Source organism: Neofelis nebulosa, chromosome 9, assembly GCF_028018385.1.
Source record: "Neofelis nebulosa isolate mNeoNeb1 chromosome 9, mNeoNeb1.pri, whole genome shotgun sequence".
NCBI lineage: Eukaryota > Metazoa > Chordata > Mammalia > Carnivora > Felidae > Neofelis > Neofelis nebulosa.
The window spans coordinates 116,893,172-116,920,206 of record NC_080790.1 but is presented as its reverse complement, the minus strand read 5'-3'; the positions used below and the strand labels follow the sequence as shown (position 1 = coordinate 116,920,206).

The 27,035-nt window shown below is 41.9% G+C and overlaps 1 long non-coding RNA gene and 1 other non-coding gene across 2 annotated transcripts in view; one reads left to right on the top strand and one right to left on the bottom strand.

Moving 5' to 3' along the window:
• The window catches only part of LOC131485656 (uncharacterized), a 42,832-nt gene that overhangs the window by 13,751 nt on the left and 2,046 nt on the right, over positions 1–27,035 (bottom strand). The window lies entirely within an intron of this gene.
• On the top strand, positions 5,806–5,908 carry LOC131486415 (U6 spliceosomal RNA). The gene has a single exon (XR_009249324.1). It is a non-coding gene; the product is annotated as a U6 spliceosomal RNA (small nuclear RNA).

Here is a 27,035-nt window from a genome sequence, read left to right as displayed (position 1 = left end):
ATGTAATCCTTGAGAGGTTGATGTGTGTGTGAATACTGTTTGTTAGTGACTGACTTCATCGATATTCCCCTCTCTAGCTAGCTTCTAGCTAAGGGGGGGCACTGTGACATAGTTCTGGCCAATGAGACAGAAGAGAAAGACCACTGGATAAAACTTCTGGGAATACATTGACTTTCCAAGAAGAGACTCAGGTTGCTCATTCTTCCTTTACTTTTCTTTCTACTTCTACCTGGAACATGGAATGATGTCATCTATGGAACAACATATTCCATGAGGCCGCAACATGAGGAAAAGGCCAACAGACTCACAGAGACACTGGATATGACATCATTAAGCCAGTGAAAGAACACAAGCAGTTCCCTGTGTCAAGACTTCCTGTGAGACAAAGTCCCCTAATCTACTATTGGCTGGGTTTTCTATTACTTGCAACCAAGAGCATTCTTTGGCAATACTTCACCATCTCCACTCTGCGACTGAGGAAAGAGAGGCTCAGACAGTTAAATTGAAGCAACAGTGTTCAAGGAGCACTAGGGAGTGGAGAAGGTTCTAAGATGCATGGAGTTGATAGGAAATTAGAGGCCTCTGCTTGAGTGGGCTCTAGGGGAAGTCTCAGGAGGCTCAGGAGGGGAGACAAGGCCACCATAATGACCTCTGTGAAGATTAGGATATCTCTCTGGACAAATTTTACAAAGAATCATTCCATCAAGTAAAGTCAACCTCAAATCAGGGCCCCTCATTTACCCTTGTACAGAGGCCCTGAAAGGAAACATTCTGGGAAGGTCAAGAAGTACGCTTTCTATAGAAGAAGAGGTTCAGAGGCCACAGAGGAAACATCTAAGATGGGACCTTAGTGGCAGGGACCAAGGATGGGGAAGCCTGAAGCAGCAAGGAATGATGGGGTGGCTGAGTGCAGGAGGGTTACAGGCAGGGCAGGGGTGGGCCCAGGATGGGAATCAAAGGTAGATCCTGATGGGATGAGAGTTTTCATGGAAGAGTCTGGCACCAATATCTTCACTCTACCCCAACTCCCTTTGGTCATAGCACTTGCTGACGGCCCCTGAGAAACCCTGGCATGATCTCAGAGAAGTGGTGAAGGTTTCATAAGATTTGTGATGGGGCAGCTGGACCTTAGCTGGTCATAGGCCATCTCTGTGAGCAGTGTGTCCCTACACCCAAAACATGATTGTGCTTACCTCCCCATGTTGGGGCTGTTTCGGTCCCCCAAGTTAGTTCCCTGAACAGGGATTATAATTAATATCCTTTCTACCTCTAGGGATGAGCACTGGATTGGGAATAAGAAAACCTAGGCCTAACCTGACTTGTTCATTAATTTGCTGTGTGACCTTGGACAAATCAGTCAGCCTCTCTGTGCATCAGTCTCATTATGTCTAAAATAGAGCACGGACTTGATTTTTTTAATCCTATCATTTTACTTACTTCTTTATTAAAAAAATTTATTTATTCTGAAAGAGAGAGAGAGAACAAGAGTGAAAGTGAGTACAGGGGAGGGACAGAGAAAGAGGGAGAGAGAGAATCCGAAGCAGGCTCTACACTTGGCACAGAGCCTGACACAGGATTCAATTTCACAACTGTGAGGTCAGGACCTAAGCCGAAATCAAGAGTAGGACACTTAACCAGCTGAGTCACCCAGGCACCCCTGGACTTGATCTTTGAGGCCCTTATAAATCTACTACCTATGATTGGCTGCCTCGTTTTCTCTCTAACCCACCTGCTATGCATAATTACATTACATGAGTGCACCACATGTTATTATTCTGTTGACGAACCTTCAGGCTGCTTCTTTTTTTGTTTTTTAAATGTTTATTTATTTATTTTGAGAGAGAGAGAGAGAAAGAAATCAGGGAAGGAGCAGAGAGAGTGAAGAGAGGGAATCCCAAGCAGTCTCTGTGCTATCAGTGCCGAGCCCAACACGGGGGTCTATCTCAGGAACCATGAAATATGACCTGAGTCGAAACCAAGAGTCAGATGCTTAACCAACTGACCACCCAGGCATCCCACTTCAGGCTGCCTCTAATATTTCACATTCACAAACAAGGATGCTATAAACAGTGTTGTACATGTCTTCTTGTGCACGTGTGATATTTTCTCAGGTATAGACTTGGGAATAGAATTGGTGGGTCAAAGGGCATGCACAACTTCAACTTTGCAAGTTATTGCCGAACAGCTCCCCAGAGAGGTTATAGCTATTTACTCCTCCCCTACTAGCAAAGCATGAGAAGTCCTGGTACTCCTCATCCTTGTCAACATCTGGTACTGGCAGTCTTGTTAAGTTGCGATTGTGATATACAGTTAAGTAAATGAAACACACCTAAGTGGCCAGCTTCTTGCATTTTTACTTTTGTTCAACCCATGTAACCTCTACCCAGACTATTTCCAGACCACTAAATGGCTCCTTCATGTCCCTTCCCAGTTGAGAGTCCTCAATCCCTCTGCCAAACTAACAACTATTCTTTTTTTTTTTTTTAATTTTTAAGTTTATTTATTTACTTTGAGAGAGAGAGAGAGAAAGAGTGTGCTGGGGAGGGGCCAAGAGAGGGAGAGAGAGAGACAATCCTAAGCAGTCTCCACACTGCCAGTGTGGAACCTGATGCAGGGCCCAAACTCACGAACCATGAGATCATGACCTGAGCTGAAATCCAGAGTCAGATGCTTAACCAACAGAGTCACCCAGGTGCCCCAAGTAACAACTATTCTAATTTCTATAAACATAAATTAGTTTTGCCTGTTCTTGAACTTCATACAAGTGGACTTATACAGCACATGCTCTTTTTTACTTGGCTTCTTTCATTAAACTTAGTATCTGAGATTCATACATGTTAAAAAAGAGAGAGAAATTTATTTTGAGGAACTGGCTCACATGATTATGGAGACTAAGAAGATCTCATGATCTTCAACCTGGAGACCCAGGAAAGCTGAAGGTGTAATTCAGTTCAAGGGCAGAAGATCAATGTCCCAGCTCAACCAGAAGTCAGGAAGGGAACAAATCCTCCTTTCCTCTGCCTTTTGTTCTATTTAGGCCCTCAATGGATTAGATGGTGCCCACCCACATTGGGGAGGACCATCTACCTTATTGAGTCTGCTGATTCAAATCCTAATCTCATCCAGAAAAACACAGAGGCACCCAGAAATAATGTTTAATTTGGACACCCTGCAGCTCAATCAAGTTGACATATAAAATTAACTATCACAAAGGGTGAGGGTGGTAGGTATTCTTTGTCAACCAGAGCAGCCTCAGGAGGGGGATCTGATGGTGGGTCTGCCCCCTCCTTTCTGACTCCTATGGCGCCTAGTAGAGGCTCTGCACTCAATAGAAGCTCAAGAAACTTGATAAAGTGACTAATTTCATGGGGGACATCCCCCAAATAATAATTCAAAATTGAGCACCTACATATGTGGGGCACTATAGAACACTTTTCTATCCATGACATCATCTTTCCCTCTTGAACTCTGTTAGGACTATGCTATTGTCCACTTTTACAAAGGTAGAAGCTGAGACCCACAGAGGCCCTACTTGGCTCTGCCTTAGATCCTGGACAAATGAAGTACAGTGGGTTGGGCAGTGGCCCCTCAAAAGATATACTCACATCCTAACCCCAGAACCTGTGATTGTGACCTTATTTGGGAAAAGGGCCTTTGCGGGTGCAATTCAGTTAAGGATCTCAAGGTGAGCTTAAATCCTAAATCCAATGACAAGCTCTCTGAGAAGAGAAGAGAAGAGAAGAGAAGAGAAGAGAAGAGAAGAGAAGAGGGAAGAGACAGAGGAGAAGAGGAGGCCACACAAAGATGCAGACAGAGATTGGAGGGATGTGGCCATAAACCAGTGAACTCCCAGAGCCCGCAGAAGCTGGAAGAGGCAAGAAAGGATTCTCCCCTAGAGCCTTTGGGGGAAATGTGGCCCTGACACCTTGATTTGGGACTCTGGTCTCCATAATTCTGAGAGAATAAATTTCAGTTGTTTTAGGCCACCAGTCCATGGTAAATTGGCAGAGCAGCAGCAGGAAAGGAACACATGAGGGTGGTGGGGAAGGCAAAGGAGAGGAAGGAGAGTCAGCCACCCCTGCTGAAGCTCATGGTTCCCAGTCTCCTGGCCGCTTTATGACCCAGTTTCCTCCCCTCTGCCCCCAGTTCATTTCACTGCAGCCTCAATGGTCTCCTCATTGATCCTGGGATATGCCAGGCACAGTTTCACCCAAGGTCCTGGTGCTTGCTGTTGCCTCTGCCTAAAATGTCTTCCCCTAGGGGTGCCTGGGAGGCTCAGTCGGTTAAGCGTCCAACTTCAGCTTAGGTCATGATCTCGTGGTTCATGAGTTCAGGCCCCGTGTCGGGCTCTGTGTTGACAGCTCTGAGCCTGGAGCCTGTTTTGGATTCTATGTCTCCCTCTCTCTCTGCTCCTCCCACAATCATGCTCTGTCTCTCTCCGTCTCCCTCTCTCTCAAAAATAAATAAACATTGGGAATGCAAACTGGTACAGCCACTCTGGAAAACAGTATGGAGTTTCCTCAAAAAACTAAAAATAGAACTACCCTACGACCCAGCAATGGCACTACTAGGCATTTATCCACAGGATACAGATGTGCTGTTTTGAAGGGACACAGGCACCCCCATGTTTATAGCAGCACTATCAACAATAGCCAAAGTATCGAAAGAGCCCAAATGTCCATCGATAGATGAATGGATAAAGAAGATGTGGTATATCTATACAATGGAGTATTACTGGCAATCAAAAAGAATGAAATCTTGCCATTTGCAACTACGTGGATGGAGTTGGAGGGTATTATGCTAAGTGAAATTAGTCAGTCAGAGAAAGACAAAAATCAGATGACTTCACTCATATGAGGACTTTAAGAGACAAAACAGATGAATGTAAGGGAAGGGAAACAAAAATAATATAAAAACAGGGAGGGGGGCAAAACAGAAGAGACTCATAAATATGGAGAACAAACTGAGGGTTGCTGGAGAGGGTGTGGGAGGGGGGATGGGCTAAATGGGTAAGGGGCACTGGGGAATCTACTCCTGAAATCATTGTTGCACTATATACTAACTAATTTGGATGTAAATTTTAAAATGGAACAATGGAATATTACTCAGTCATAAAAAGAATGAAATCTTGTCATTCGCAACAACATGGATGGATCCAGAGGGTATAAGGCTAAGCAAAATAGGAGAAAGACAAATACCATATGATTTAACTCATATGTGAAATAAAAAAAAAAAAAACAAGCAAAGGGAAAAAAAAGAGACAAACCAAGAAACAGATTCTTAACTAAGAGAACTTTTTATATAGGTAACTCTGATAGAGGGGAAATGGGTGGGGAAAGGGTTAAATAGGTAATAAGGATAAAGGAGTGCACTTGTGATGAACAATGGGTAATTAAAATAAAAACTTAAAAAATATATTTACTTTCTAGCAATTCTAAAAAAATTAAAAATAAAATTGAAAATAAATAAATAAACATTTTTAAAAATCCAGGGATAAATAAATAAATAAATAAATAAATAAAATGTCCCCTAGACACTGAGTTTTCTGCTCGAGAGGCCTCCCTGACCTCCTTTCTAGAGTATCTCCCACCTCCCAAGTCACCCCATCCCTCTGATTTTTCTTCATGACACTTACCACCACTTGATGTGACATTTGTCCATGAAATATGTGCTTATGGATATAATACCCCCTCCAACTAGGACATGAGCTCCTCTAGGACAGGGCTTTGTTCATTGGTTGATCCCCAGCCTCTAGCATAGTTCCTGGCCCATAGTAGGTGTTCAATAAATATTTGAATGAATGACTCGCACCTGCAGCACTTATATTAAAGTTGTAACGATGCGCAGAGGACTAGCATGGCCCCTGCACAAGGATGACACACAAATTTGTAAAATGTTCCATATTCTGAAAAAAAAAATTAATGTTTACTTATTTTTGAGAGAGAGAGACAGAGTGTGAGCGAGGAGGGGCAGAGAGAGAGAGAGGGAGACACATAATGTGAAGCAGCCTCCAGGCTCTAAGCTGTAAGCACAGAGCCTGACCCGGGGATCGGGCTCACAGACCACAAGATCATGACCTGAGCCCAAGTCAGACACTTAACGGACCAAGCCACCCAGGTGCCCTGTGAAGTGTTTCATATTTTGTATGTTAACTAACTGGAATTAAAATAAAAACTTAAGGGGCGCCTGGATGGCTCAGTCAGTTAAGTATCGACTCTTGATTTCAGCTCAGGTCATGATCTCACGGTTGTGAGATCAGGTTCTACACTAAGTGTGGAGCCTGCTTAAGATTCATATTCTCTCTCTCTCTCTCTCTCTCTCTCTCTCTCTCTCCCCCTGCCCCTCCCCCCTCAAAAATAAAATAAAATAAAACAAAAACTTAACAAAGAATAAACTAGTTGACTAAAACAAATTTTTTGAATGAATTAACAAATTATCTATTAATAGCGATAGGGATGATGAGGAGGAGGGCCCAGATGTGGAGCTGTCCTCCAAGCTGAGGAGGCAACTGTGTGTGGGAAGCTGTTGGCCCTAATAGGGCCCCTGGCTCTCAGCCAAGTGTGATTATGAACCTCAGAAAAGCCTTTCTCTACGCCTCTCCACCTGGTGTGCCTTGTCTTTCCAGCTGGTCACAGTCCCCAAGGGTTCATTTGATTCAAACATTCCTGGGAAGGTCTGAAAGCGTTCTTTGTTACTACATTTTCTCATTTTTTTCCAAGCATCACGCATGGACAGACACCTTTCAGCAAACACACACACTCATGCACATGTATACACACAATCTAACACATAGGCTTGGCCAAATCCCACATTCTTGTGGACTTTCATGGTTCCATCTAACACATCCAATACTAGTCGTGCACAGCTGTGGACACACACTCAGCCCCAGTCATTCTCTCTCCCCTGTCCCCCATACTCACACACACACAGCTACAGCCCTACATGTGTCCTCAGGTGCACAGACAGGACTCCGCCCAAGTTCCCATCTCAATAAGTACTCACACTGACACACACACACACACACACACACACACATACACACACACACACACTCAGCTCCTCTGGGCATGTGCACATAGACCCACTTGTGTACACATCTTTGAACATACTTCCAGGCTTCCTCACACACACAAACAGGCGGTGGCCTGGAAGGGTGACTCACACTCATCAGAGCTTAGCATGATGATCTGTCCCAACAATAGCGAGAGCTACTGAGCACTGGCCATGTGCCAGTTACTCTGCACTTTGGGATCTTGTCTCATTCAATCCTCATAGCAATCACATGAAATAGGTGCTACTATTAGTCCCATTTGACAGATGAGGAAACTGAGACTTAGAGCCATAAGTGTACTGGGATTCTAACACAGGCATCTGACTCCAGAGCTATTTGGTGTGGAGGAGTATATTTTTCAAAAATGATCACATCAATATCTCCTATCCCTCCTGCTCTTCTAGAGCTTTGCCGCTCTCCTCAGTCAGTTGAACATCCGACTTCAGCTCAGGTCATGATCTCACGGTTTGTGAGTTTGAGCCCCACGTTGGGCCCTGTGCTGACAGCTCAGAGCCCGTAGCCTGCTTCAGATTCTCTGTCTCCCTCTCTCCCTGCCCCTTCCCCACTCAAGCTGTCTCTCTCTTTCTCTCAAAAATAAAATAAACATTAAAAAAAAAAAAAAAGAACCTTGCCACTCTCCAATCAAATGGTAGAGTCTATGGCCCTTTCTCTAGAACTTGGGTGGATCTTTGTGATTGCTTCAAATAACAGTATGGTGGAAGTGATGCCAATATAACTTCCAAGGCTAGATCATAAAAGGTGATACAAACAAGACATGGAAACACCTGAGTGTCCATAGATGGATGAATGGATAAAGAAAAAATATGCCACTTTCCCCCACATAATGGAATATTATTCAGCCATAAAAAGAAGGAAATCCTGCCACTTGGGACAACATGGATAGACTTAAGGGCATTATAACTGAAATAGGTCAGATAGAGAAAGGCAAATACTGCATGTCTTACTTGTATGTGGAATGTCAAAAAGCCAAACTCAGAAAATGAGTAGAATGGTGGTTGCCAGGGGCTGGGGTTGAGGAAATGGGGAAATGTTGGTCAAAGGGTACAAACTTCCAGTTAGAAGATGAACTAAGTTCTGGGATCTAATGTACAAGATGGTGACTATAGTTATCAATACTGTATTGTATACTTGAAAGCTCTTAAGAGAGTAGGTCTTAAAGGTTCTCATCACCACCATTACCATTATAGCAAAAAAACTGATAATTACATGAGGTGAACAGTAACCATATAGTTAGTGGTTAACCTTATTATTGTGGTCGTCATTTGATATATATACATATATATATCAAATCATCACATTGTATATTTTGCATATTTTTTTAAAATTTTTTTTTTCAACGTTTTTTATTTATTTTTGGGACAGAGAGAGACAGAGCATGAACGGGGGAGGGGCAGAGAGAGAGGGAGACACAGAATCGGAAACAGGCTCCAGGCTCCGAGCCATCAGCCCAGAGCCCGACGCGGGGCTTGAACTCACGGACCGCGAGATCGTGACCTGGCTGAAGTCGGACGCTTAACCAACTGCGCCACCCAGGCGCCCCTATACTTTGCATATTTTTAAAGTTTATTTATTATTTAATTTTAGTAAGTAATCTCTACACCCAACATAGGGCTCAAACTCACAACTCTAAGATCTAGAGTCACATGCTCCTCCAAATGAGCCAGCCAGGCACCCCCACATTATACTTTAAACTTAAACAATGTTCTATGTCAATTTTATCTACATAAATCTAGAAAAAAAATGTTTCTAAAGAATAGTTGGGGCACCTGAGTGGCTCAATCGGTTAAGCATCCAACTCTTGATTTCAGCTCAGGTCATGGTCTCGCGGTTCCTGAGACTGAGCCCTGTGTTGGGCTCCACACAGGAAGCATAGAGCCTGCTTTGGATTCTCTCTCACCCTCTCTCTCTGTCCCTCCTCTGCTCGCTCACATGCTCTCTTCTCTCAAAATAAACTTAAAAAAAAAAAAAGAATAGTTAAAAAAATAAAAGGTGACACAACTTTCACCTGTCTCTCTCTGGGGACATTTGCCCTTGGAATCCAGCTACCATGCTAGGAGGAAGCCCAGGACACATGGAGAGGTCATGTGCAGGTTTCATCCTGACAACCAGCATCAACTGACAGCCATGTGTGTGAGGAAGCCTTCAAAATGGCACCAATCCAGCCACTGTCTAACTGCAACTACACGAGAGATCAAGAGCAAGAACTGCCCAGCTTAGTTCAAGCAACCCCTAAAACCAAAAGATAATAGTAAATGATCGTTGTTTTATGCTACTAAGCAGGGTGATTGGTTACACAGCGATAGATAACGGGATGCCAGGGCAGAGAATTATCCACATTTAGCCTCACACCACAATAGGGAAGTGATGCCAAGCTCTTTGTCCTCCCCCTGGATCCTCCTCTTCTACCCCCAAGATCCAGAATCTCAGAGCACAATCCTCATCATCTGATCCTCATACCACATGACCACTAGCACATCAAACTCCCTGTCTGTGTGAACTATTCAAGCCCCAGGCACTTGTTCACGGCTGACTCTGTGATGCTTCAGGTAAGCGCTCATCCCCGTTTCCTTTTCTGTCAAATGTGTAACAATTCCAGGCCTGCCCACCTCAAAAGGAAGCTGCAAGGGGGCAACTGGGTGGCTCAGTCAGTTGAGCGTCTGACTTCAGCTCAGGTCATTATCTCACAGTTTGTGAGTTCAAGCCCCCCACATCAGGTTCCACTGCTGTTAGTGCAGAGCCTGCTCCGGATCACTGTCCCTCTCTCTCTGCCCCTCCCCTTCTTGTACTCTCTCAGAAATAAATAAAACATAAAAAAGGGAAAAAAAAACCCTACAAGGATCCATCCTGTAAGCTTGAGTTTATATATATATTTAAAGTTTATTTATTTTGAGAGAGAGCGAGCACACATGTGTGCATGTGAGCAAGGGAGGAGCAGAGGGAGAGGGAGGGAGAGAATCCCAAGTAGGCTCCACACAGCACAGAGCCTAACATAGGGCTCACACCCACAAACCACAAGATCATGACCTGAGCTGAAACCAAGAATCAGATGCCCAACAAACTGAGCTATCCAGGTGTCCCAGGGGTTATAAATTTTTTAAATAAATATTTTATTAAGTAATCTCTATATCCAATGTGGGAGTCAAACTCACAACCTTGAGATCAAGAGTTGCATGCTCTAGGGCCACCTGGGTGGCTCAGTTGGTTGAGCATCTGACTCTTGATTTTGGCTCAGGTCATGATCTCATGGCTGTGAGTTGGAGCCCTGTGTAGGTATTTGAGCTTGGTATTCTCTTTCCCTCTCTCTCCCTCCCCTGCCTGTGCATGTTCTGTCTCTCTCAAAAATAAATAAATAAACATTAAAAAAAGAGAGAGGGCTGTATGCTCTACAGACTAAGCCAGCCAGGTGCTCCTAAGGAGTTATTATTAGTGCTTACATTTTAGGATCCTGGTTGGCAACTAGAAGATAGGTAAATCATAACCAAGACAAGAATTCAGGAAGTCCTGAAATGTGGGGACATCTAGCATAGTGGCAAACAAGTCAGTGGTTACTATGCAAATAAGAATGTCAACCAATGCTCATTGGGATGATTCTGGACCATTGAGAAAAGTAAGTCAGAGATCAGATTAGCAGAACAACTGAAGAGGGCAGGAACGGGAATGTATGTTGGCCTGGAGAACTTATAACCCGTCTAAAGAGGGCAGTTAACATCTGGCTTGCCCACCCATTGCTGTACAACAACATACACTCAGTTGCCAGATCTGATCATTTTTTCAAGAGAACCTAGAAATGTGGATATTCATTTCAACTCCTCCAATTAAAAAAATATTGGCAACTGGGGTGCCTGGGTGTCTCAGTCGGTTGAGCGTCCGCCTTAGGCTCAGGTCATGATCTCGCAGTTTGTGGGTTCAAGGCCCAAATCGTCTCCCTCTCTCTCTGCCCCTACCCACCCCCTCTCAAAAAAAAAATTAAAAAAAATTTTTTAATTGGCAACTAATTCATACTTAATACTTTTTTGGGGGCAACTAATTCAAAATATCAGAAACATCATCTACTAGGCAAATACCCCAAGGACTACCATTCCAGTTCAAAAACCTTAACCAGGTAGCTGGACCAGGCTTGAAGCTGGAGGCTGGGATGTGGAGAAACCCAAGATTTGGTGGCTTCCCTGGAGGAGTCAAGGCCTTCTGAACGTTCAGTCCTCTGTGAAGAATTTAGGGGCAATACAACACACTTTACAAAGCTGTCTGCCAAAAACAAAACGAAAGAGCGTGGTCTCTAAGGGCACACTACTGGGAGGTTCTTGGGCAGAATGGCACAGTAGGTAAAGGAGGCACCAGTGTCCTTAGATGAGTTGGGAGGGTGACACTATGTTGTTGAACCTGTCATCATCCCCCTTAGTGCCAGAAGGAGAGAGAGGAAAGGTGTATATGTGTAAGAAGCAGAAATGACTGCAGCCAAAGCAGTAGAGCCGTGGGACCATGAGCCTCCACCTCAGAACGAGGTGTAGCTGGGTTCAGATCCTGATTCTGCAGCTTGTAAGCTGGGTTTTCCTGACCCTCAGTTTCCTTATCTATAGAATGCAGTTAACAATGATTTTTATCTATAGAATGCAGTTAATAATGATTTTTATCCCATAGGATCATTGAGGGGGTTAAACAGGATAATCTACATAGAGGGTTTGAAAGAGGTCATGATATTAGCTGCTATCTGCCCCCCACTCTTTTACTCTGCCATGACTTTGCAAATGTCCCCACATCAGGGCAGGTCTCTCCGCTTTCCGTGCCTGGCTATTTCTAGACCCAGGTGGGTGCCTCTTCCTCTGAGAAACCTCCACAGACTCCAGGCGGTGCATCATCCCTTCCCTCCACTCTGCTCAGATGTGCCCTGGCATTGATGGTCTATGCGGCAGTTCTTGGTGAGTCTTTCTCCCCCAGGGCTAGGAAGTTCCTTGAGGGCAGGAGCCAGGTCTGAGTCATCTGTGTTCTCCAGGAGCCTGCCCTGAAGTGGGTAGCCAGCAATGTTTCCCGAATGAAGAAAGGGGAAGAGGAAGGACAGGATGTTACAAGCAGCTGACGATCACTGGCTAAACCTTGGGTCCCAGGGCTCTGGCAGTTAAAGCACAGATCAATCCTTATCTAACATCTAATTGCATGTGTATCTGAATATATGTGAGCATGTGACATTGTGTGAATATGTGTGTGTCTGTGTGTGATGGTGGGGAAAGCATATATGTGTGAATGAGTATGTGTGTGAGGGTTTATATGACTGCATTCATGTGTAGACACTCACATGTTCACTAAGTTGGAGCCCCAGGGGAAAGGGTCTTTGAACTGTTCCTCTTTGTGTCTTCCTAGCATCCAGCATCTGGCACTCTCCAGTGTGTGGCTGGGTAGAAGGAAGAACAAGATGGGAAAACAGAAGAGCACAGTGTTTACTAGCAGGGGCCCAAGAGTCAGATGTCATCAGTGCTTCCTAACTTTGGGCCAATTGACCACTATAAGCCTCAGTGGTTTTCATCTGTAAAATAGGTATCATTGCAGCATCTAACATAGAGTGGAGCATAGGAAGCACTTAAAAAATGTCAACAAGTATCATTATGGTGAATGTCACTATCAACAGAGTGGATGCTTCCATGGACTAAAAGCCCTCAAAACAAGTCAACAGGCAATGAACCATACCCATCACAATTCTGAGCCTTAGTTTCTTCTACAAGTGGGAGCAATAAACCATACAGAAGATAGCAGCACTGCAGTAGGCAGAAGCCAAACCTAGGAGCGGGGTGCCCTCTCCTGGAAGTATGGAGTAAAGGTTGGCTACTCCAGATAGAGGCTGACCTCAGGCAGATGCTGTCAGGAATGCCAGCTAGCAGAGCCAGCAGAGCGGTAGCCAGGTCGGGAGGGGATTTTGCAGCTGGCTAGCAGGAGCTGCCTTCCCCTTCTCACCCCCAGCCCCCACTTTGTCTGAACTCCTCCTCCCTCAGATCTCACTTTAGGACAGCTTTCCTGACCCTTGGCCAGACTGGGCCAGGCACCCCTATTACAAGTTCTCAGAGCAAACTGTGTCCATTTTGCATTCCTCTGTGCAATTATTTAGACAATGTCTATCTCTCTAGGAGGGAAAGACTCAGCTTGACTCAGAAAGACTCCCTCTCTAGGAATGAAAGACTCAGAAATGAAAGGGAGTGGCAGCATCCCGGACCACTGGATTACTAGGACCCCTGGATGAGGCTCTCAGTAAACGCTGGAATGAAAGCATCATGGAAGCCCAGACTCTAGTGCACGAGAGTCAAGAAAACATTTTTTGATGCAAGAAAACATCAAGGGGGAAGGCTCCAGCTTCAGCTAGGGACATTAGAGACTGGGATTTGCAGAGCTCCTGATCCCCACCCCAAGGATAGCCAGGTCTGTGGGCTGAAGCCAAGAGACACCACATCTGAGAGCATTAATTCATTCCATAAATATTGAGTGCCTTCTGTGTGCCAGGCACTGAGGTAGACATTGGGAATACAGCACTGGGCAAAAACAAATATATTCCTGACCCTCCTGGAAATAGTGGGACAGTCAGACACATAACCAGAGGATTTCAACATAATGATATATAGTTGCACACACCCTTAATTTGAGTCTGAGGGCTCCTCCAAGGGGAGAAGCCTGTTTATGGGTGGGTGCAGCCAGCTCCTGGGACTCTCATAGGCCACCTCACCACCCCTGACACAGCATTGTAGCATGAGAATGATTGAGGTGGGGGGTGCTGGGGGAGCCCTATTCCCAGCTCTTCAAGAAATACCCCAGTTCTGTACTCAACGCCAGGCAATGACGTCAATGCAGACCCAAGGGACATTTACAAATCTGAGAGGGTCTAAAAGGAGTTAGGGAGGTGGGGAGATACCCGGATAGGGTGGGGCAGTGGGAGGGGTCTTCCCAGAACTGCATTATTCTGTCTCTTCCTGTCCCCACCAATGGGCATCTTCAGGATCTGGACCCCAATCTCCACCCCCCCCCCCCCACCCCGCAGCCTCCAAATTAATTCAGAGTCTAAGTGCTGGACTCTGGAATGAGGGCAATTGAGAGGGCCCCTCAACCAATGGGCCCTCTCCTTCCCTCTCCACCACTCTCCGCCCTCTAAGCTGGAGATCTAAGTGTCTACAAAAGCAAACACTCAAAGGGCAGGTTCAAAGGGCAGGCAGTGTGGCTGGCCACAGGGCCTGGCCTGTCTCTGCCTATTATTTAGGGTGCCCCGCAGCCTCCCCAGAGCCCTAGGCTGGCGCCTGGGCTGAGAGAAGGCCTGTCTGGCAATTATTTGCCCACTGTGGCCTTGAGTGGAATGGGCATCTGTGGGGGACCCTCCAGGCAGTGCTGCTAGTTGTTTGTATATTCAGCCTGATTTTTTTTTTTTTTTTTAACATATGTAGGCAAATACTTGTGGGTTTTTTTTTTTTTTCTCATTTAAACAAATAATGACATACTGGACACACTGTTCTGCATGTTGCTTTCTTTTTTCTTCACTTAACGTGTTATCCTGAAGATTGACCATTCTGTATCAATAGATAAACACCTCCCTCGCCGTTTTTTTAAGTATGCTTCACAACACAGTGTGGGGCTTGAACTCAAGACCCTGAGATCAAGACCCGAGCTGAGATCAAAGGTCTGGCACTTAACCGAGCCACCCAGATGCCCCCATACCTCCCTTTGAAAAAGCAGCGGCATCTCAGTAATCCACCATTTGGACTGTCCATTATTTATTTAACAAGTCTGCTAAAGGTCATTTAGACTGTTTCTAATCTTTTGCTCTTACCGTGTGCTTACATCTTTGGGATAAATTTCTAAGAAGTGGAACTGTTTGGTCCAAAGGCAAGTGTGTTTATAATCTTGTTGCCCATGAAAGTTGGGCCAATGTATCACAGTGAAAGCAACGTATGAGGGGCCTGCTTCCCCATAACCTCACCAAAAGATAACCAACAGTTAACACACTTTTTAATTCTTGTCATTCTGATAGTAAATGTAAAAAGAAAATTGATCACACCCTCCCCTCATAAACCATATGGGAAACCTAGTTTCCACCTCCAGGTGGCACTAATAAGGAATCACCCCCCCTGATTTTTAAAAATATTTTTCCCCAACTATATAATGATGAGGGGGTCAGTCCATCAAGATGACAAAGCAGTCCTGAATCCAAACGCACAAAACAATAGAGCTGCAAAATATGCAAAATGAAACTGACAGAACTGAAAGGAGAAATAAACAAATCCATAATTACAGTTGGGAGATTTTATTTTATGTTATTTTATTATTTAAAAAAATTTTTTAATGTTTATTTTTGAGAGAGAGACAGAGAGACAGAGCTTGAGCAGGGGATGGGCAGAGAGAGGGAGACACAGAATCTGAAGCAGGCTCCAGGCTCTGAGCTGTCAGCACAGAGCCGGATGCAGGGCTTGAACTTGTGAACTGCAAGACCACGACCTGAGCTAAAGTTGGACGCTTAACCAACTGAGCCACCCAGGCGCAGCAATTGGGAGATTTTAATATACCTCTTAACAATTGAAGGAACAAGTAGACAGAAAATCAGCAAGGACACAGAAGACCTCAGCAGCATCACCAACCACAATATCTACTTGACGCCTATAGAATACTGCACCTAACAGTAGAACACACATTCATTTCCAGTGCCCAAAGAACACATACCATGATTGACTACATTCTCAGTCATAAAACAAATCTTAACAAATTTAAAATAACTGAAATCCTATAGAATGTGTTCTGATCACGATGCAATCAAACTTAGAAATCAATAACAGAAAGATAATAGGAAGGTAGCCAAACATTTAGAAATTAAATAACAGGCTTGTAAATAGTCCTTATGTCAAAGAGGAAGTCTCAAGGTAAATTAAAAAACAAGTAAAAATAGAACCGAATGAAAATAAAAGTATAACATGTTAAAATTTGTGCTAACACACTGCTGAGAGGGAAATTTATAGCACTAAATGCATATACTAGAAAGGAAGAAAAGTCTCAAATCAATAATCTAAACTCCTACGTCAAGAACATAAAAGAAGAAGAGCAAAATAAATCCAAAGCAAGTAGAAGGAAGGAAATAATAAAGAGCAGAAATGAGTTGAAAACAGGAAATAGAGACGTTCCATGAAACCAAGAGCCAGTTCTTTGAAAAGATTCATAAAATTGACAAACCTCTAGGAAGGCAGACAAAGAAAAAAGAGCGAAAAGACACAAATTACCAATATCAGGAATGAAACAGCGATATCACTACAGACCATACAGACATCAAGAGCATAATAAGGGAATTCTACAAATAACACTATATATGTAAATTCAGCTTCAACAAGATGGCTCACTCCTCAAAAAACACAAACTACCACATTCATTCAATGTAGAATAGGTCATTTGAATAGCCCTATAGCTATTAAGAAAATTAAATTCATAATTTAAAAACGCTCAAGAAAGAACTTTCCAGGACTAGATGGTTTCATTGAAGAATTCTATCAAAGTTTTAAAGAAGAATTAAAATCAATTCTACCCACTCCCTTCCAGAAAATCAAAGACTAGGGAATACTTCCCAATTCATTTTATGCGGACTTCAAGCTGTATTACAAAGCTGTAATCATCAAGACAGTATGGTACTGGCACAAGAACAGATACTCAGATAAATGGAACAGAATAGAGAACCTGTAAATGGATCCACAAACATATGGCCAACTAATCTTTGACAAAGCAGGAAAGAAAATTCAGTGGAATAGACAGTCTCTTCAGCAAATGTTGCTGGGAAAACTGGACAGCGACATGCAGAAAAATGAACCTGGACCACTTTCTTACACCATACACAAAAATAAACTCAAAATGGATGAAAGACCTAAATATAAGACAGGAAGCCCAATTCATTTTATGAAACTATATTATCCTGATGCCAAAATTAGACAAAGTCAGTACAAAGAAAAGTACAGCCCAATATCCTTCATGAATATAAATGCAAAATTCCTTTTTTTTTTTTTTGGCAAAATCTTAACAAACTATTAGCAAATATAATTCAGCAATAATTGTAAAGAATTGTACACCATGATCAAGTTGGGCTTATTTCAAGGGTACAAAGCTGATTTGATATTTTTATACCAATTAATGTAATCTACCACATTAACAATCTAAAGAAGAAAAACCTCATGATATTAATTAATATCAGAAAAAGCACAAGACAGAACTCATCATCTGTTCAATTTAAAAACAAAAAACAAAAAAACAGGGGCGCCTGGGTGGCTTAGTTGGTTGAGCATCCATCTTAGGCTCAGGTCATGATCTCGTGGTTCGTGGGTTCAAGTCCCACATTGGGCTGTGTGCTGACAGCTCAGAGCCTGGAACCTGCTTCTGATTCTGTGTCTCCCTCTCTATCTGTTGCTTCCCTTGCTCACACTCCGTCTGTCTGTATCTGTCTCAAAAAACAAAAAAACAAAAAACAAAAACAGAAATAGGAATACAGTGGAATGTTCTCAACCTGATAAAAATCATCTACAAAAAAACCTATGGCTAACATACTTAATGGGGAAAGACTGAAATGAATACTTTCTGCCTAAAATCAGGACCGAAACAAGGATGTCTGGTCTTACCATTTTTCTTCAACACAGTGCTGGAAGTTGTAGCAGTACAATAAGGCAAGAAAAGGAAATAAAAGGCACACAGACCAGAAAGAAATAATAAAACTGTCCCTATTTGCAGGTGACATGATTGGCTACACAGAAAATTCCAAAGAATCAACAACAACCACCAAAAAACCCCCAAGTTTGTATAATATGTGAGTTCAGCAAGGATAATCTTGTATCCACAAGATATATAAGAAACACACAAAATCAATTGTATTTCTATATATTAGCACTGAACACATGGACACCAAAATTAAAAATGCTGTATCATTCAGCAGCAGCAGGAGGAGGAGAGAAGGTAGAAGAAAAAGAAAAACAAGAAAGAAATACTTAGGTATAAATCTAACACCACAGGTACACCTTCCTAATGAAGGAAATCAAAGAAGATCTAAATAAATGAAGAAACATACTGTGTTCATGGACTGGAAGAATCAACATAGTAAAGGGTGTAAGTTCTCAAGTCGATATACAGTTTAATGCAATTCCTATCAAAATCTCTGCAAGAAATTTTTAGATATGGACAAGATTATTCTGAAACTTATATGGAAAGACAAAGAAACTGCAATAACTAAAACAAATTTGAAAAAGAAAAGTTAGAGGAATCAGTTTAGAGGAATACGATTTCAAAACGTATTGTAGAGTTATAGAAATCAAGACTGTAGTGCTGGCAGAGGGACAGACCCATAGATCAGTGGAACAGAATAGGGAACTTAGAAATAGATGGAAATAAATGTGCCCAACTTTTGACAAAAGTGCAAAAACAGGGGCGCCTGGGTGGCTCAGTCGGTTAAGCGTCCGACTTCGGCTCAGGTCACGATCTCACGGTCCGTGAGTTCGAGCCCCGCGTAGGGCTCTGTGCTGACCGCTCAGAGCCTGGAGCCTATTTCAGATTCTGTGTCTCCCTCTTTCTCCACCCCTCCCCTGTTCATGCTCTGTCTCTCTCTGTCTCAAAAATAAATAAACGTTAAAGAAAGAAAGAAAGAAAGAAAGAAAGAAAGAAAGAAAGAAAGAAAGAAAGAAAGAAAGAAAGAAAGAAAGAAAGAAAGAAAGAAAGAAAGAAAGAAAGAAAGAAAAACTTAAAAAAAAAACCTGGAAATAACCCAGATGTCTTTTTTTTTGAAAAATGTCTTCAGGTTTATTTATTTGAGAGAAAGAGAAAACACAAGCAGGGTAGAGGCAGAGAGAGTAGGGAGAGAGAGAATCCCAAGCAGGCTCTGTGCTGACAGTGCAAAGCCCGATGTGGGGCTTGAACTCACGAGCTCTGAGATCATGGTCTGAGCCAAAATCAAGCGTTGCACACTTAAGTTATTGAGCCACCCAGGAGCCCCAATCCAGATGTCTTTCAACGGGTGACTCATTAAACCAGCTAGTGCATCCATACCAAGGAATACCACTCAGCAATAAAAAGGAATGAACGATTGATAAATGCAGTAACCTGGATGAATCTCCAAAGAATTAAACTGAATGGGAAAGGCCACCCAAATAGGTTATATAGTATAGGATTCCATTTATATAGCATTCTTGAAATGACAAAATTATAGAAATGGACTATAGATTAGTGGTTGGGGGAATAGAAGCAAGAGAGAGGTGGATGTGGCTATAGAGGGGCAACATGAGGGATTCTTGTGGTGATTGAAATGCTCCTGGGTGGCTCAGTTGGTTAAGAGTCTGACTCTTAATTTCGGCTCAGGTCATGATCTCGAGAGCCCCACATTGGGCTTCGTGCTGGCAGTGGGAGCCTGCTTGGGATTCACTCTCCCTCTCTCTCTGCCGCTCCTGCGCTCTCTCTCTCTTCTCTGAAAATAAATAAAGAAACTTAAAAAAATTCTGTATCTTGACTGTATCAATGACAATATCCTGGTTTTGATTTTGTACAGTTTTGCAAGATGTCACCATTGGGAGAAACAGGGTAAAGGGACCATGGGATCTCTTTGTATTATTTCTTACAACTGCATGTGAATCTACAACTATCTCAAAATAAAAAGTTCATTAAGAAATAAAAATAAAAAATAAATAAAAAGTTCATTTAAAAAAGGGTAATGCTAGGGACACCTGGATGGCTCAGTTGGTTAAGGGTCTGACTTTGCCTCAGGTCATGATTTCATGGCTCAAGGGTTCAGGCCCCATGTCAGGCTCTGTGTTGACAGCTGGGAGACTGGAGCCTGCTTTGGACTCTGGGTCTCCTTGTCTCTCTCTGCCCCTCCTCTGCTCATACTCTCTCTCTCTCTCTCTCTCTCTCTCTCTCTCTCTCTCTCAAAAATAGAAAAATAAAAGGGATAATGCTTATGGTTAGAGAGTGTATGGCCAAGTTTTTTCACTCAATAAATTAGAATATATTTTTCTTAAATTAAAATTTTAAAGTATTTTTTAAAAGTTTTTATTTATTTATTCTGAGAGACAGAGAGAGCCCAAGGCGGGGAGGGGCAGAGAGAGAGGAAGAATCCCAAACAGGATCTGCTCTGTCAGTGCAGAGTCCAATGTGGGGCTTGAACTCACAAACTGTGAGATCATGACCTGAGCTGAAATCAAGAGTCAGTTGCTTAACTGACAGCCATCCAGCTGCTCCAGAAAATATTTGAAATATTATAATTATACCCAGTTTTGGAGAGTATCAAAAATAGGAACCAAATTTCTGGAGGGTAATTTGGCAAGTTGGATCAAGACTTTGACAAATATTGATATTCCTTAAGCAAGCAATTCTATTTCTGTGAGTTTATCTGAAGCCATAATGTATCAGAGGTGGGACACATTAATGTCTTATTTGTAACAGGGAAACTGAAACAATAGAGGCTTGGTTACATAAATTGTGATATATCCATAGGGTGGAATATTCTATAATATGAGAAACTGCATAATATAGGAATTAGGAACAGATTCTGGAGTCTGACCACCTGAGTTGAAATTCTAGTTACTTTACTTGTTAACTGTGTAACAAGGGCAAGTTACTTAACCTCTCTGTGCCAGTTTCCTCATTTGCAATATGAGGAAAACCTACTTCTTAATGGTGTTATGAGGATTAAATGAGCTACTATTTACAAAGGACTTTGAATACAACCAGGCATAAATTGAGAGTATTATGAAGCTAGCTCATGTGATAATTTTAGGTAGAAAAAAAGGCAGAAGAAAGTCAATACAGGGGTGTCTGGGTGGCTCAGTCAATTAAGACTCCAATTCTTGAGTTCAAGCCCCAACTTGGGCTCCATGCTGGGCATGGAGCCTGCTTAAAAAAAAAAAAAAAAAAAAAAAAGGAAAGCATATACAATATGATTTCAGATATAGAAAACGTATATATGTAATGAACAGAGACCAGGAGGAAATTTATCAAAATGGTAAGTCATAATCTCTGAATAGTCATCTCTCTGAATTAGTTTTAGTTTCTTTTTTATACTTCACTATATTTTTTACATTCCATATAATGTATCTGTTTAACAGAAAAAAGTTACTAATTTTCCAACGTGGGAAAATGGACTCCTAAGTGCTTTGTAACCTCTAAAGCGATGTATCCATGTGAAGGTAAAATGCTTTCTGATTCCCAGGAACCCTCTAAGTTGAGACTCTCATTCTCATTTTACAGTAGAGGAAAAGGAGGCTCAGAAAGGTGATATGCCTCCCCCAGGTTCATAGCAGGAGTGTCAACAATGAAGTGTGAGACTTGATAGGCAAAGTTGAGACAGGAACAGGTGGAAGTTATCACCACCAGAGATGTATGAATATGAAAGGGGAATGGAAATCACTTCTGAAGAAACAAACTGGAAAATAAAGTATCTGACACTATAATGCACAGAATCAGATAGACTGTCAGAAACTTTCCATGGGATGTTCTCACTAGGTTCATTATGGAGCAGGAAACTTTTATCCCAATGGGACAGAAATTTCAACAATATATCATTTTCATCTACTAAATTAGCAAGAAACACACACACACACACACACACACACACACACACACACACGCACGCACTCCCTAACCCCTGAAGTGTGGGAACAAGTAGAAAAAAAACAATGAAGGCCAGGCATTCTAAAGGGGCTAAAATCCCCCCTAAAGTAATCCTCACCTAGTCCATTCCCCCATCCCCCTTGAGCTGGGACAGTGCATACAAAGACATAGGAGTTATCTAAAAAGGAAGAAAAATCTCGCTCCCCCTGTACTCTTGCTCTTTTATAGCCGGAAGATACTCCTCCTCCCCCAAAAGGGTGAGACAATGTCGAGCCTCTAAAAACCTCACCAACTGCCTCTGATAAAGTCCTCACCCCAATGCAAAAGTATATTAGAAAAGCCCATAAGGCCAGTAAACTCCTGCTTTTTCCCGTTGTCAGGCAAAATGGGCAACGGAGCCATGAAGGCCTGATCTTTCCAATAGTAAAAGAATTGCAAAAATCAGTTCGGCTGTAGGTCCATCACAGCCCTTTTACAATCGGTATTTTAGAAAATATTCATGGCGCTCATTCCATGTGTGCCTGGGACTAGGGCTCTCTTAAGAACATTCGGACCCCAGCCCAGTATACTGTCTGTGCCCAAGAGTTTCATGATGCTTGCGTGACTGGTGCTATGCAGAACTTTGCCGCTGCTGTTCTGGTGTCTTTTAAACAACTGTCTGACACAGGGCAGTATTCCCAACCAAGGCAGCGAGCCCAGCTTCGTCATTGTCAGCAAAGCAATGCACTGAAATAGTGTGGTGGATTTTACAGAGGGCATCCCTAATGTAGGGAACTCTTAACTCTCTCTCACTGTTTCTTCCTATACACTCTGGTTACTCTAACTATATGTGAAGACTTCTCCCTCATTCATTTCTTGGATTAATAACTATCATGATTAGAGCCAATTGTCTCTGGCTAGTCTACCTCGGGATAGAGATTTTAAGAAATATTCCCAAACAGCTGCCAAAACTCCTTTTGTTTCAGGGAACTTCCCTGTTTTCCCTGTCTTCTCAACGTGGACTGCCTAATTCCACTAGTGGAAAACAAAAACAAAACAAAACAAAAATCGGTATCTGCTCATCTATCTGAGCTGACTGGCTTTAGGATCACGTGAACTCTTTTCTTTGCACTCTGTGCCTCCGTCTGCCTCGCCTTCAGGCCTCTTGGAGATTTCTCACCCTTTCTGCCTTCTCTCCCCCTCTCCTCTGGTTTCTGCACAGTCTGCCCCTGCAGCCTGCATATCTGACTCTTGAAAGCCTCAGACAGCACTCCTTCAGCCCACGCTGTCCAAAGTCAAAAACAACAACAACAACAACAACAACAACCTGCCTCCTTAAACTTTAAGTTTCCCCACTGGTTCCATGGGAGAAGATTAACAATGGGGAACTTTTAAGAAAACACAGATAAAATATTATTAAGAAAGGCATGTCTTTTCAATTATAAAACTTTATTCTACTAAAGTTGAGATGAATAAAATTTTGAAAGTACACTGGCATAAGGTTAAAATTCTGCTTTTCTCTCTGTTCAACAAGACAAAGTTTTCTTGGACTGTTCTGCTCTTGATAAGCAATGTAAACAAAGGTCTTTTTCCTCTTTTGTCTGTGGGAAAACCAAGGCTTTAGGTTTCATCTTCATCAGGTCTTTGCTTAGGTAAAACTTCTCAATGTTAAAGGAACTAGGTTTTGCTAACAACCATATAATGCTGTACATTCGCCTTTAGGATCTTTTATTGCCACGTTGGTTAAATAAATACATAAAGTTTTAAGATTTGTAATGATCTGTAATCCTATTTAGGATGTGCTTAATAACTTCCTAAGGTTTTAACAAACTTCCCAGGATTTAAATGGTAAATGAAACATATTTGGTGTTTATACTAATTTAAGTTTGTTGGTTCTGTCTTTAACGTTATCAGTATTAAATATAAAACTTTATTCTACTAAGGTTTACTAAAGGTCAAATAAGTTCCTGTTATCTCTGTTCCAATTTGTTAGCAAAAGGGTGACTTAAAGTAATGGTTAACTTTGTTTGCCTCATAGTTTCCATGGGTAATTGTTAAGATAGCTTTCAGTGTCTTTGGTAACCTAAAACTTTAACACTTTGCTTAAATGATAACTTGAATTATCAGTTTATTAATAAATTAAATGATAAAAATAATTAAGTTCTTTGGACATTTAGACCTTTTCCAAATCAGATGGAATGATGAAGCACGGCTTACTAGACATAGGTTTATGCTTCTAACTTCTTTTGGCAACAAAAACTAAGAATATTTAAATCCAAGCTTGGGGTGCCTGGGTGGCTCAGTCGGTTAAGTGTCCGACTTCAGCTCAGATCATGATCTCGTGGTCTGTGGGTTTGAGCCCCGCATCGGGCTCTGTGCAGACAGCTCAGAGCCTGGAGCCTGCTTCAGATTCTGTGTCTCCCTCTCTCTCTGCCCCTCCCCCGCTCATGCTCTGTCTCTCTCTCTCTGTCAAAAACAAGTAAACATTAAAAAAAATTTTTTTAATCCATGTTTTATGCTTAATGGATTCATAAGTCTACCACCTAAAAATTTTTCTAATGTAACAGACAATTCACAATTGGTTAAATGTAATTAAAACTAAAAAATAAAAATAAAAAAGCAACTCTGTATGTAGGAAAGTAAAAGGCAAGAAAGATACAAGAAATGGAAATATATTCTTGTTAAAGGTAAAATAAAGTAATTTTGTCCTAAATGAGACTGGTTATTTGGAGAAAAATGGCTTGGGACAAAATCTAAATACAAAGAAGTGTTGTAGAAGGTTCTTGAAGGAAAATCTTTAAAAAGGAATTTTATGTGTGGTCAAAACGGACTAAGGTTAAAATAAATGGATTTTAAAAGTATACAGGTTAAGATTAAAATGCCTCCTCCTTTGATCCAAAGACTGGGAAAATTATGGCAATTCTCTTGGTGCCAGCCTTCAAAATCCTCCACATTTGTGTTATTCCTGTTAAGCAGAGGCATGGATGCTTATGCCACATGAGGGATGGATAATATTTGAAGGGCTTTTACTAAGCTACATGGGAGTCATTTTACTAAACTCAGTCCATTGTATGCCCCAAATGGATATCCACACGGTTAAAACATATTTATGTGGGCATTGTTGAAAAAGGCTTGGGATGCTGTCCAGACACACCTTCGCAGTGTCTTTTCTTCCCACCTCTCTGACAATATAGAAGATCTAGATATTTTAGATATGGCATTGCACCAACAGCTACAATATGCAGAGGATCAGCTTAAAAATGAATGGGCTGATTCCTGGGAAATGTGGCGCGACCTAAATCCTTTCTCACTTATGGCTAGCACCCATCTAAAATTCTGGATAATTTTGGGAAGCGGAATGCTTTTACTGTGTCTCTTTTTATGTCTTTGCAGAATCACCCTCCAAGCCATCCAAAAGCAAAAGAACGACCAGGAGCTCATCATGACGGTCCTGAACATGAAGCTAAAAGAACCAAGAAAAACAAAAAGGGGGAACTGTGGGGGATAAGCTTAGGAATCCCCCGGGCTTACACCAATGGGTGGACAAGGCTTAAACAAATACAAAGTCATAAAATGCTCAAACCTGAGTTTGGGTAAACCAGATTGGTACCCCAAGAATAGGGGGGTGCAAAGGTACCCCGAAAATAGGGAGGCATAAAGTTACCAGAAATAAGGAAGTGCAAAGACACTCCAAAATAGAGGGGGGGTGCAGAGCCCCCAGAATAGAGAGGGAGAGGCAAAGGCCTAAAATAGGAATGGCATAAAGGTGCCCAATACATAGGAATATGAAAAAAACAAGATTAGATATTCAGGGTAGAAGCACCCCCAATTTAGTACTATAGCAGAAAAGCTGCTTTCACAGGAGAATAGTGCCAGGTTAGGTAAATTGGTGAATTGGCTATGGACTGCTGCACTGCAGGCAAAGGAGCCCAGAGTGGAAATGGTTAACAAAAGAAACCATGCCTTGTCAACCCTGAGCTTATTTCCCCTGTCTCTTCCTCTAATATAAACAGTGGTGCCGCCTCATGTCCATCGTAAACAACCTTCTTCCCTACTGCCTGGCACCCGGATTTTTTTTTTGTATTAACCCAAACCCCTAACCCCAAATATCCTCAAGATCCCCTTTCCCTCATGTCCACAAGTTAATGTTCACAGATTCATTACTTCTTTGTGCACATCCATCACCATGTTTGTAAGCCTTCTGATCCTAATAAAAACGGGGCAAGGACCTTTGTTTGGGCCTCTTGTCTTTTCCTGGACATTAGCCATTTCTTGCTTTAATCCTGTGTCTGCTCTTTTGCTGACCAAAAGAGAACTTTAGACTTAGAGTCTATGACAGATGTACTATTCAATAAGTGGTGCTGGGACAACTGCTTATTCATATGGGGAAAAAAATGAAACAGAATTTCTACCTCTTACTACATACATATTTGAATTATACAACTTTGGGAAGACAGTACAGGAGAGATTCTTTACGACCTTGGGACATATAGATTTCCTAGAACAAGACAAAAACTCCCACTAATCCGAAGGAAAAGAGAAAATTGATTACATTAAAACTAAGAATTTCTGGGGCGCCTGGGTGGCGCAGTCGGTTAAGCGTCCGACTTCAGCCAGGTCACGATCTCGCGGTCCGTGAGTTCGAGCCCCGCGTCAGGCTCTGGGCTGATGGCTCGGAGCCTGGAGCCTGTTTCCGATTCTGTGTCTCCCTCTCTCTCTGCCCCTCCCCCGTTCATGCTCTGTCTCTCTCTGTCCCAAAAATAAATAAAAAAACGTTGAAAAAAAAAATTTTTAAAAAAAAAAAAACTAAGAATTTCTTACTTATCAAAAAACAACAGAGAGGATGAGAAGACAAACCACAAACCCAGAGAAAGATACCTGCAACACATATGGTTAAAATGTGCAAAGAATTCCTGTTAATTGAAAAGAAAAAAACAGTCACCTTTTTTTAAAATGGCAAAGACATGAATGTAACTTTTACAGAGAAAGGATCATGATAGGATTCATATGAATAAATAACATATGAATAGGTGCTCACCCTCATTAGTAGTCACAGAAATACAAATTAAAACCACAATGAGAGATCATTTTGTACATGCCAGGTTGGCAAAAAATAACAATATTATAATAGGATGTGCTGGTAAGGAGTTAGAACAAGAATTTTTATCTAAAGTTGGTGGGAGTACAGACTAATACAACCATTTTGAGAAACGGATTAATACTATCTAGTTAAGTTGGACATGAGCATATCTGAAGAATGCTAGAGCAGTATTATTTGGAGTAGAAAAAACTAGAACTCAATGCTCATCAACAATTCATTATTATTTTTAATGTTTATTAATTTATTTTATTATTTTTTTAATGTTTTTGTTAACGTTTATTTATTTTTGAGACAGGGAGAGAC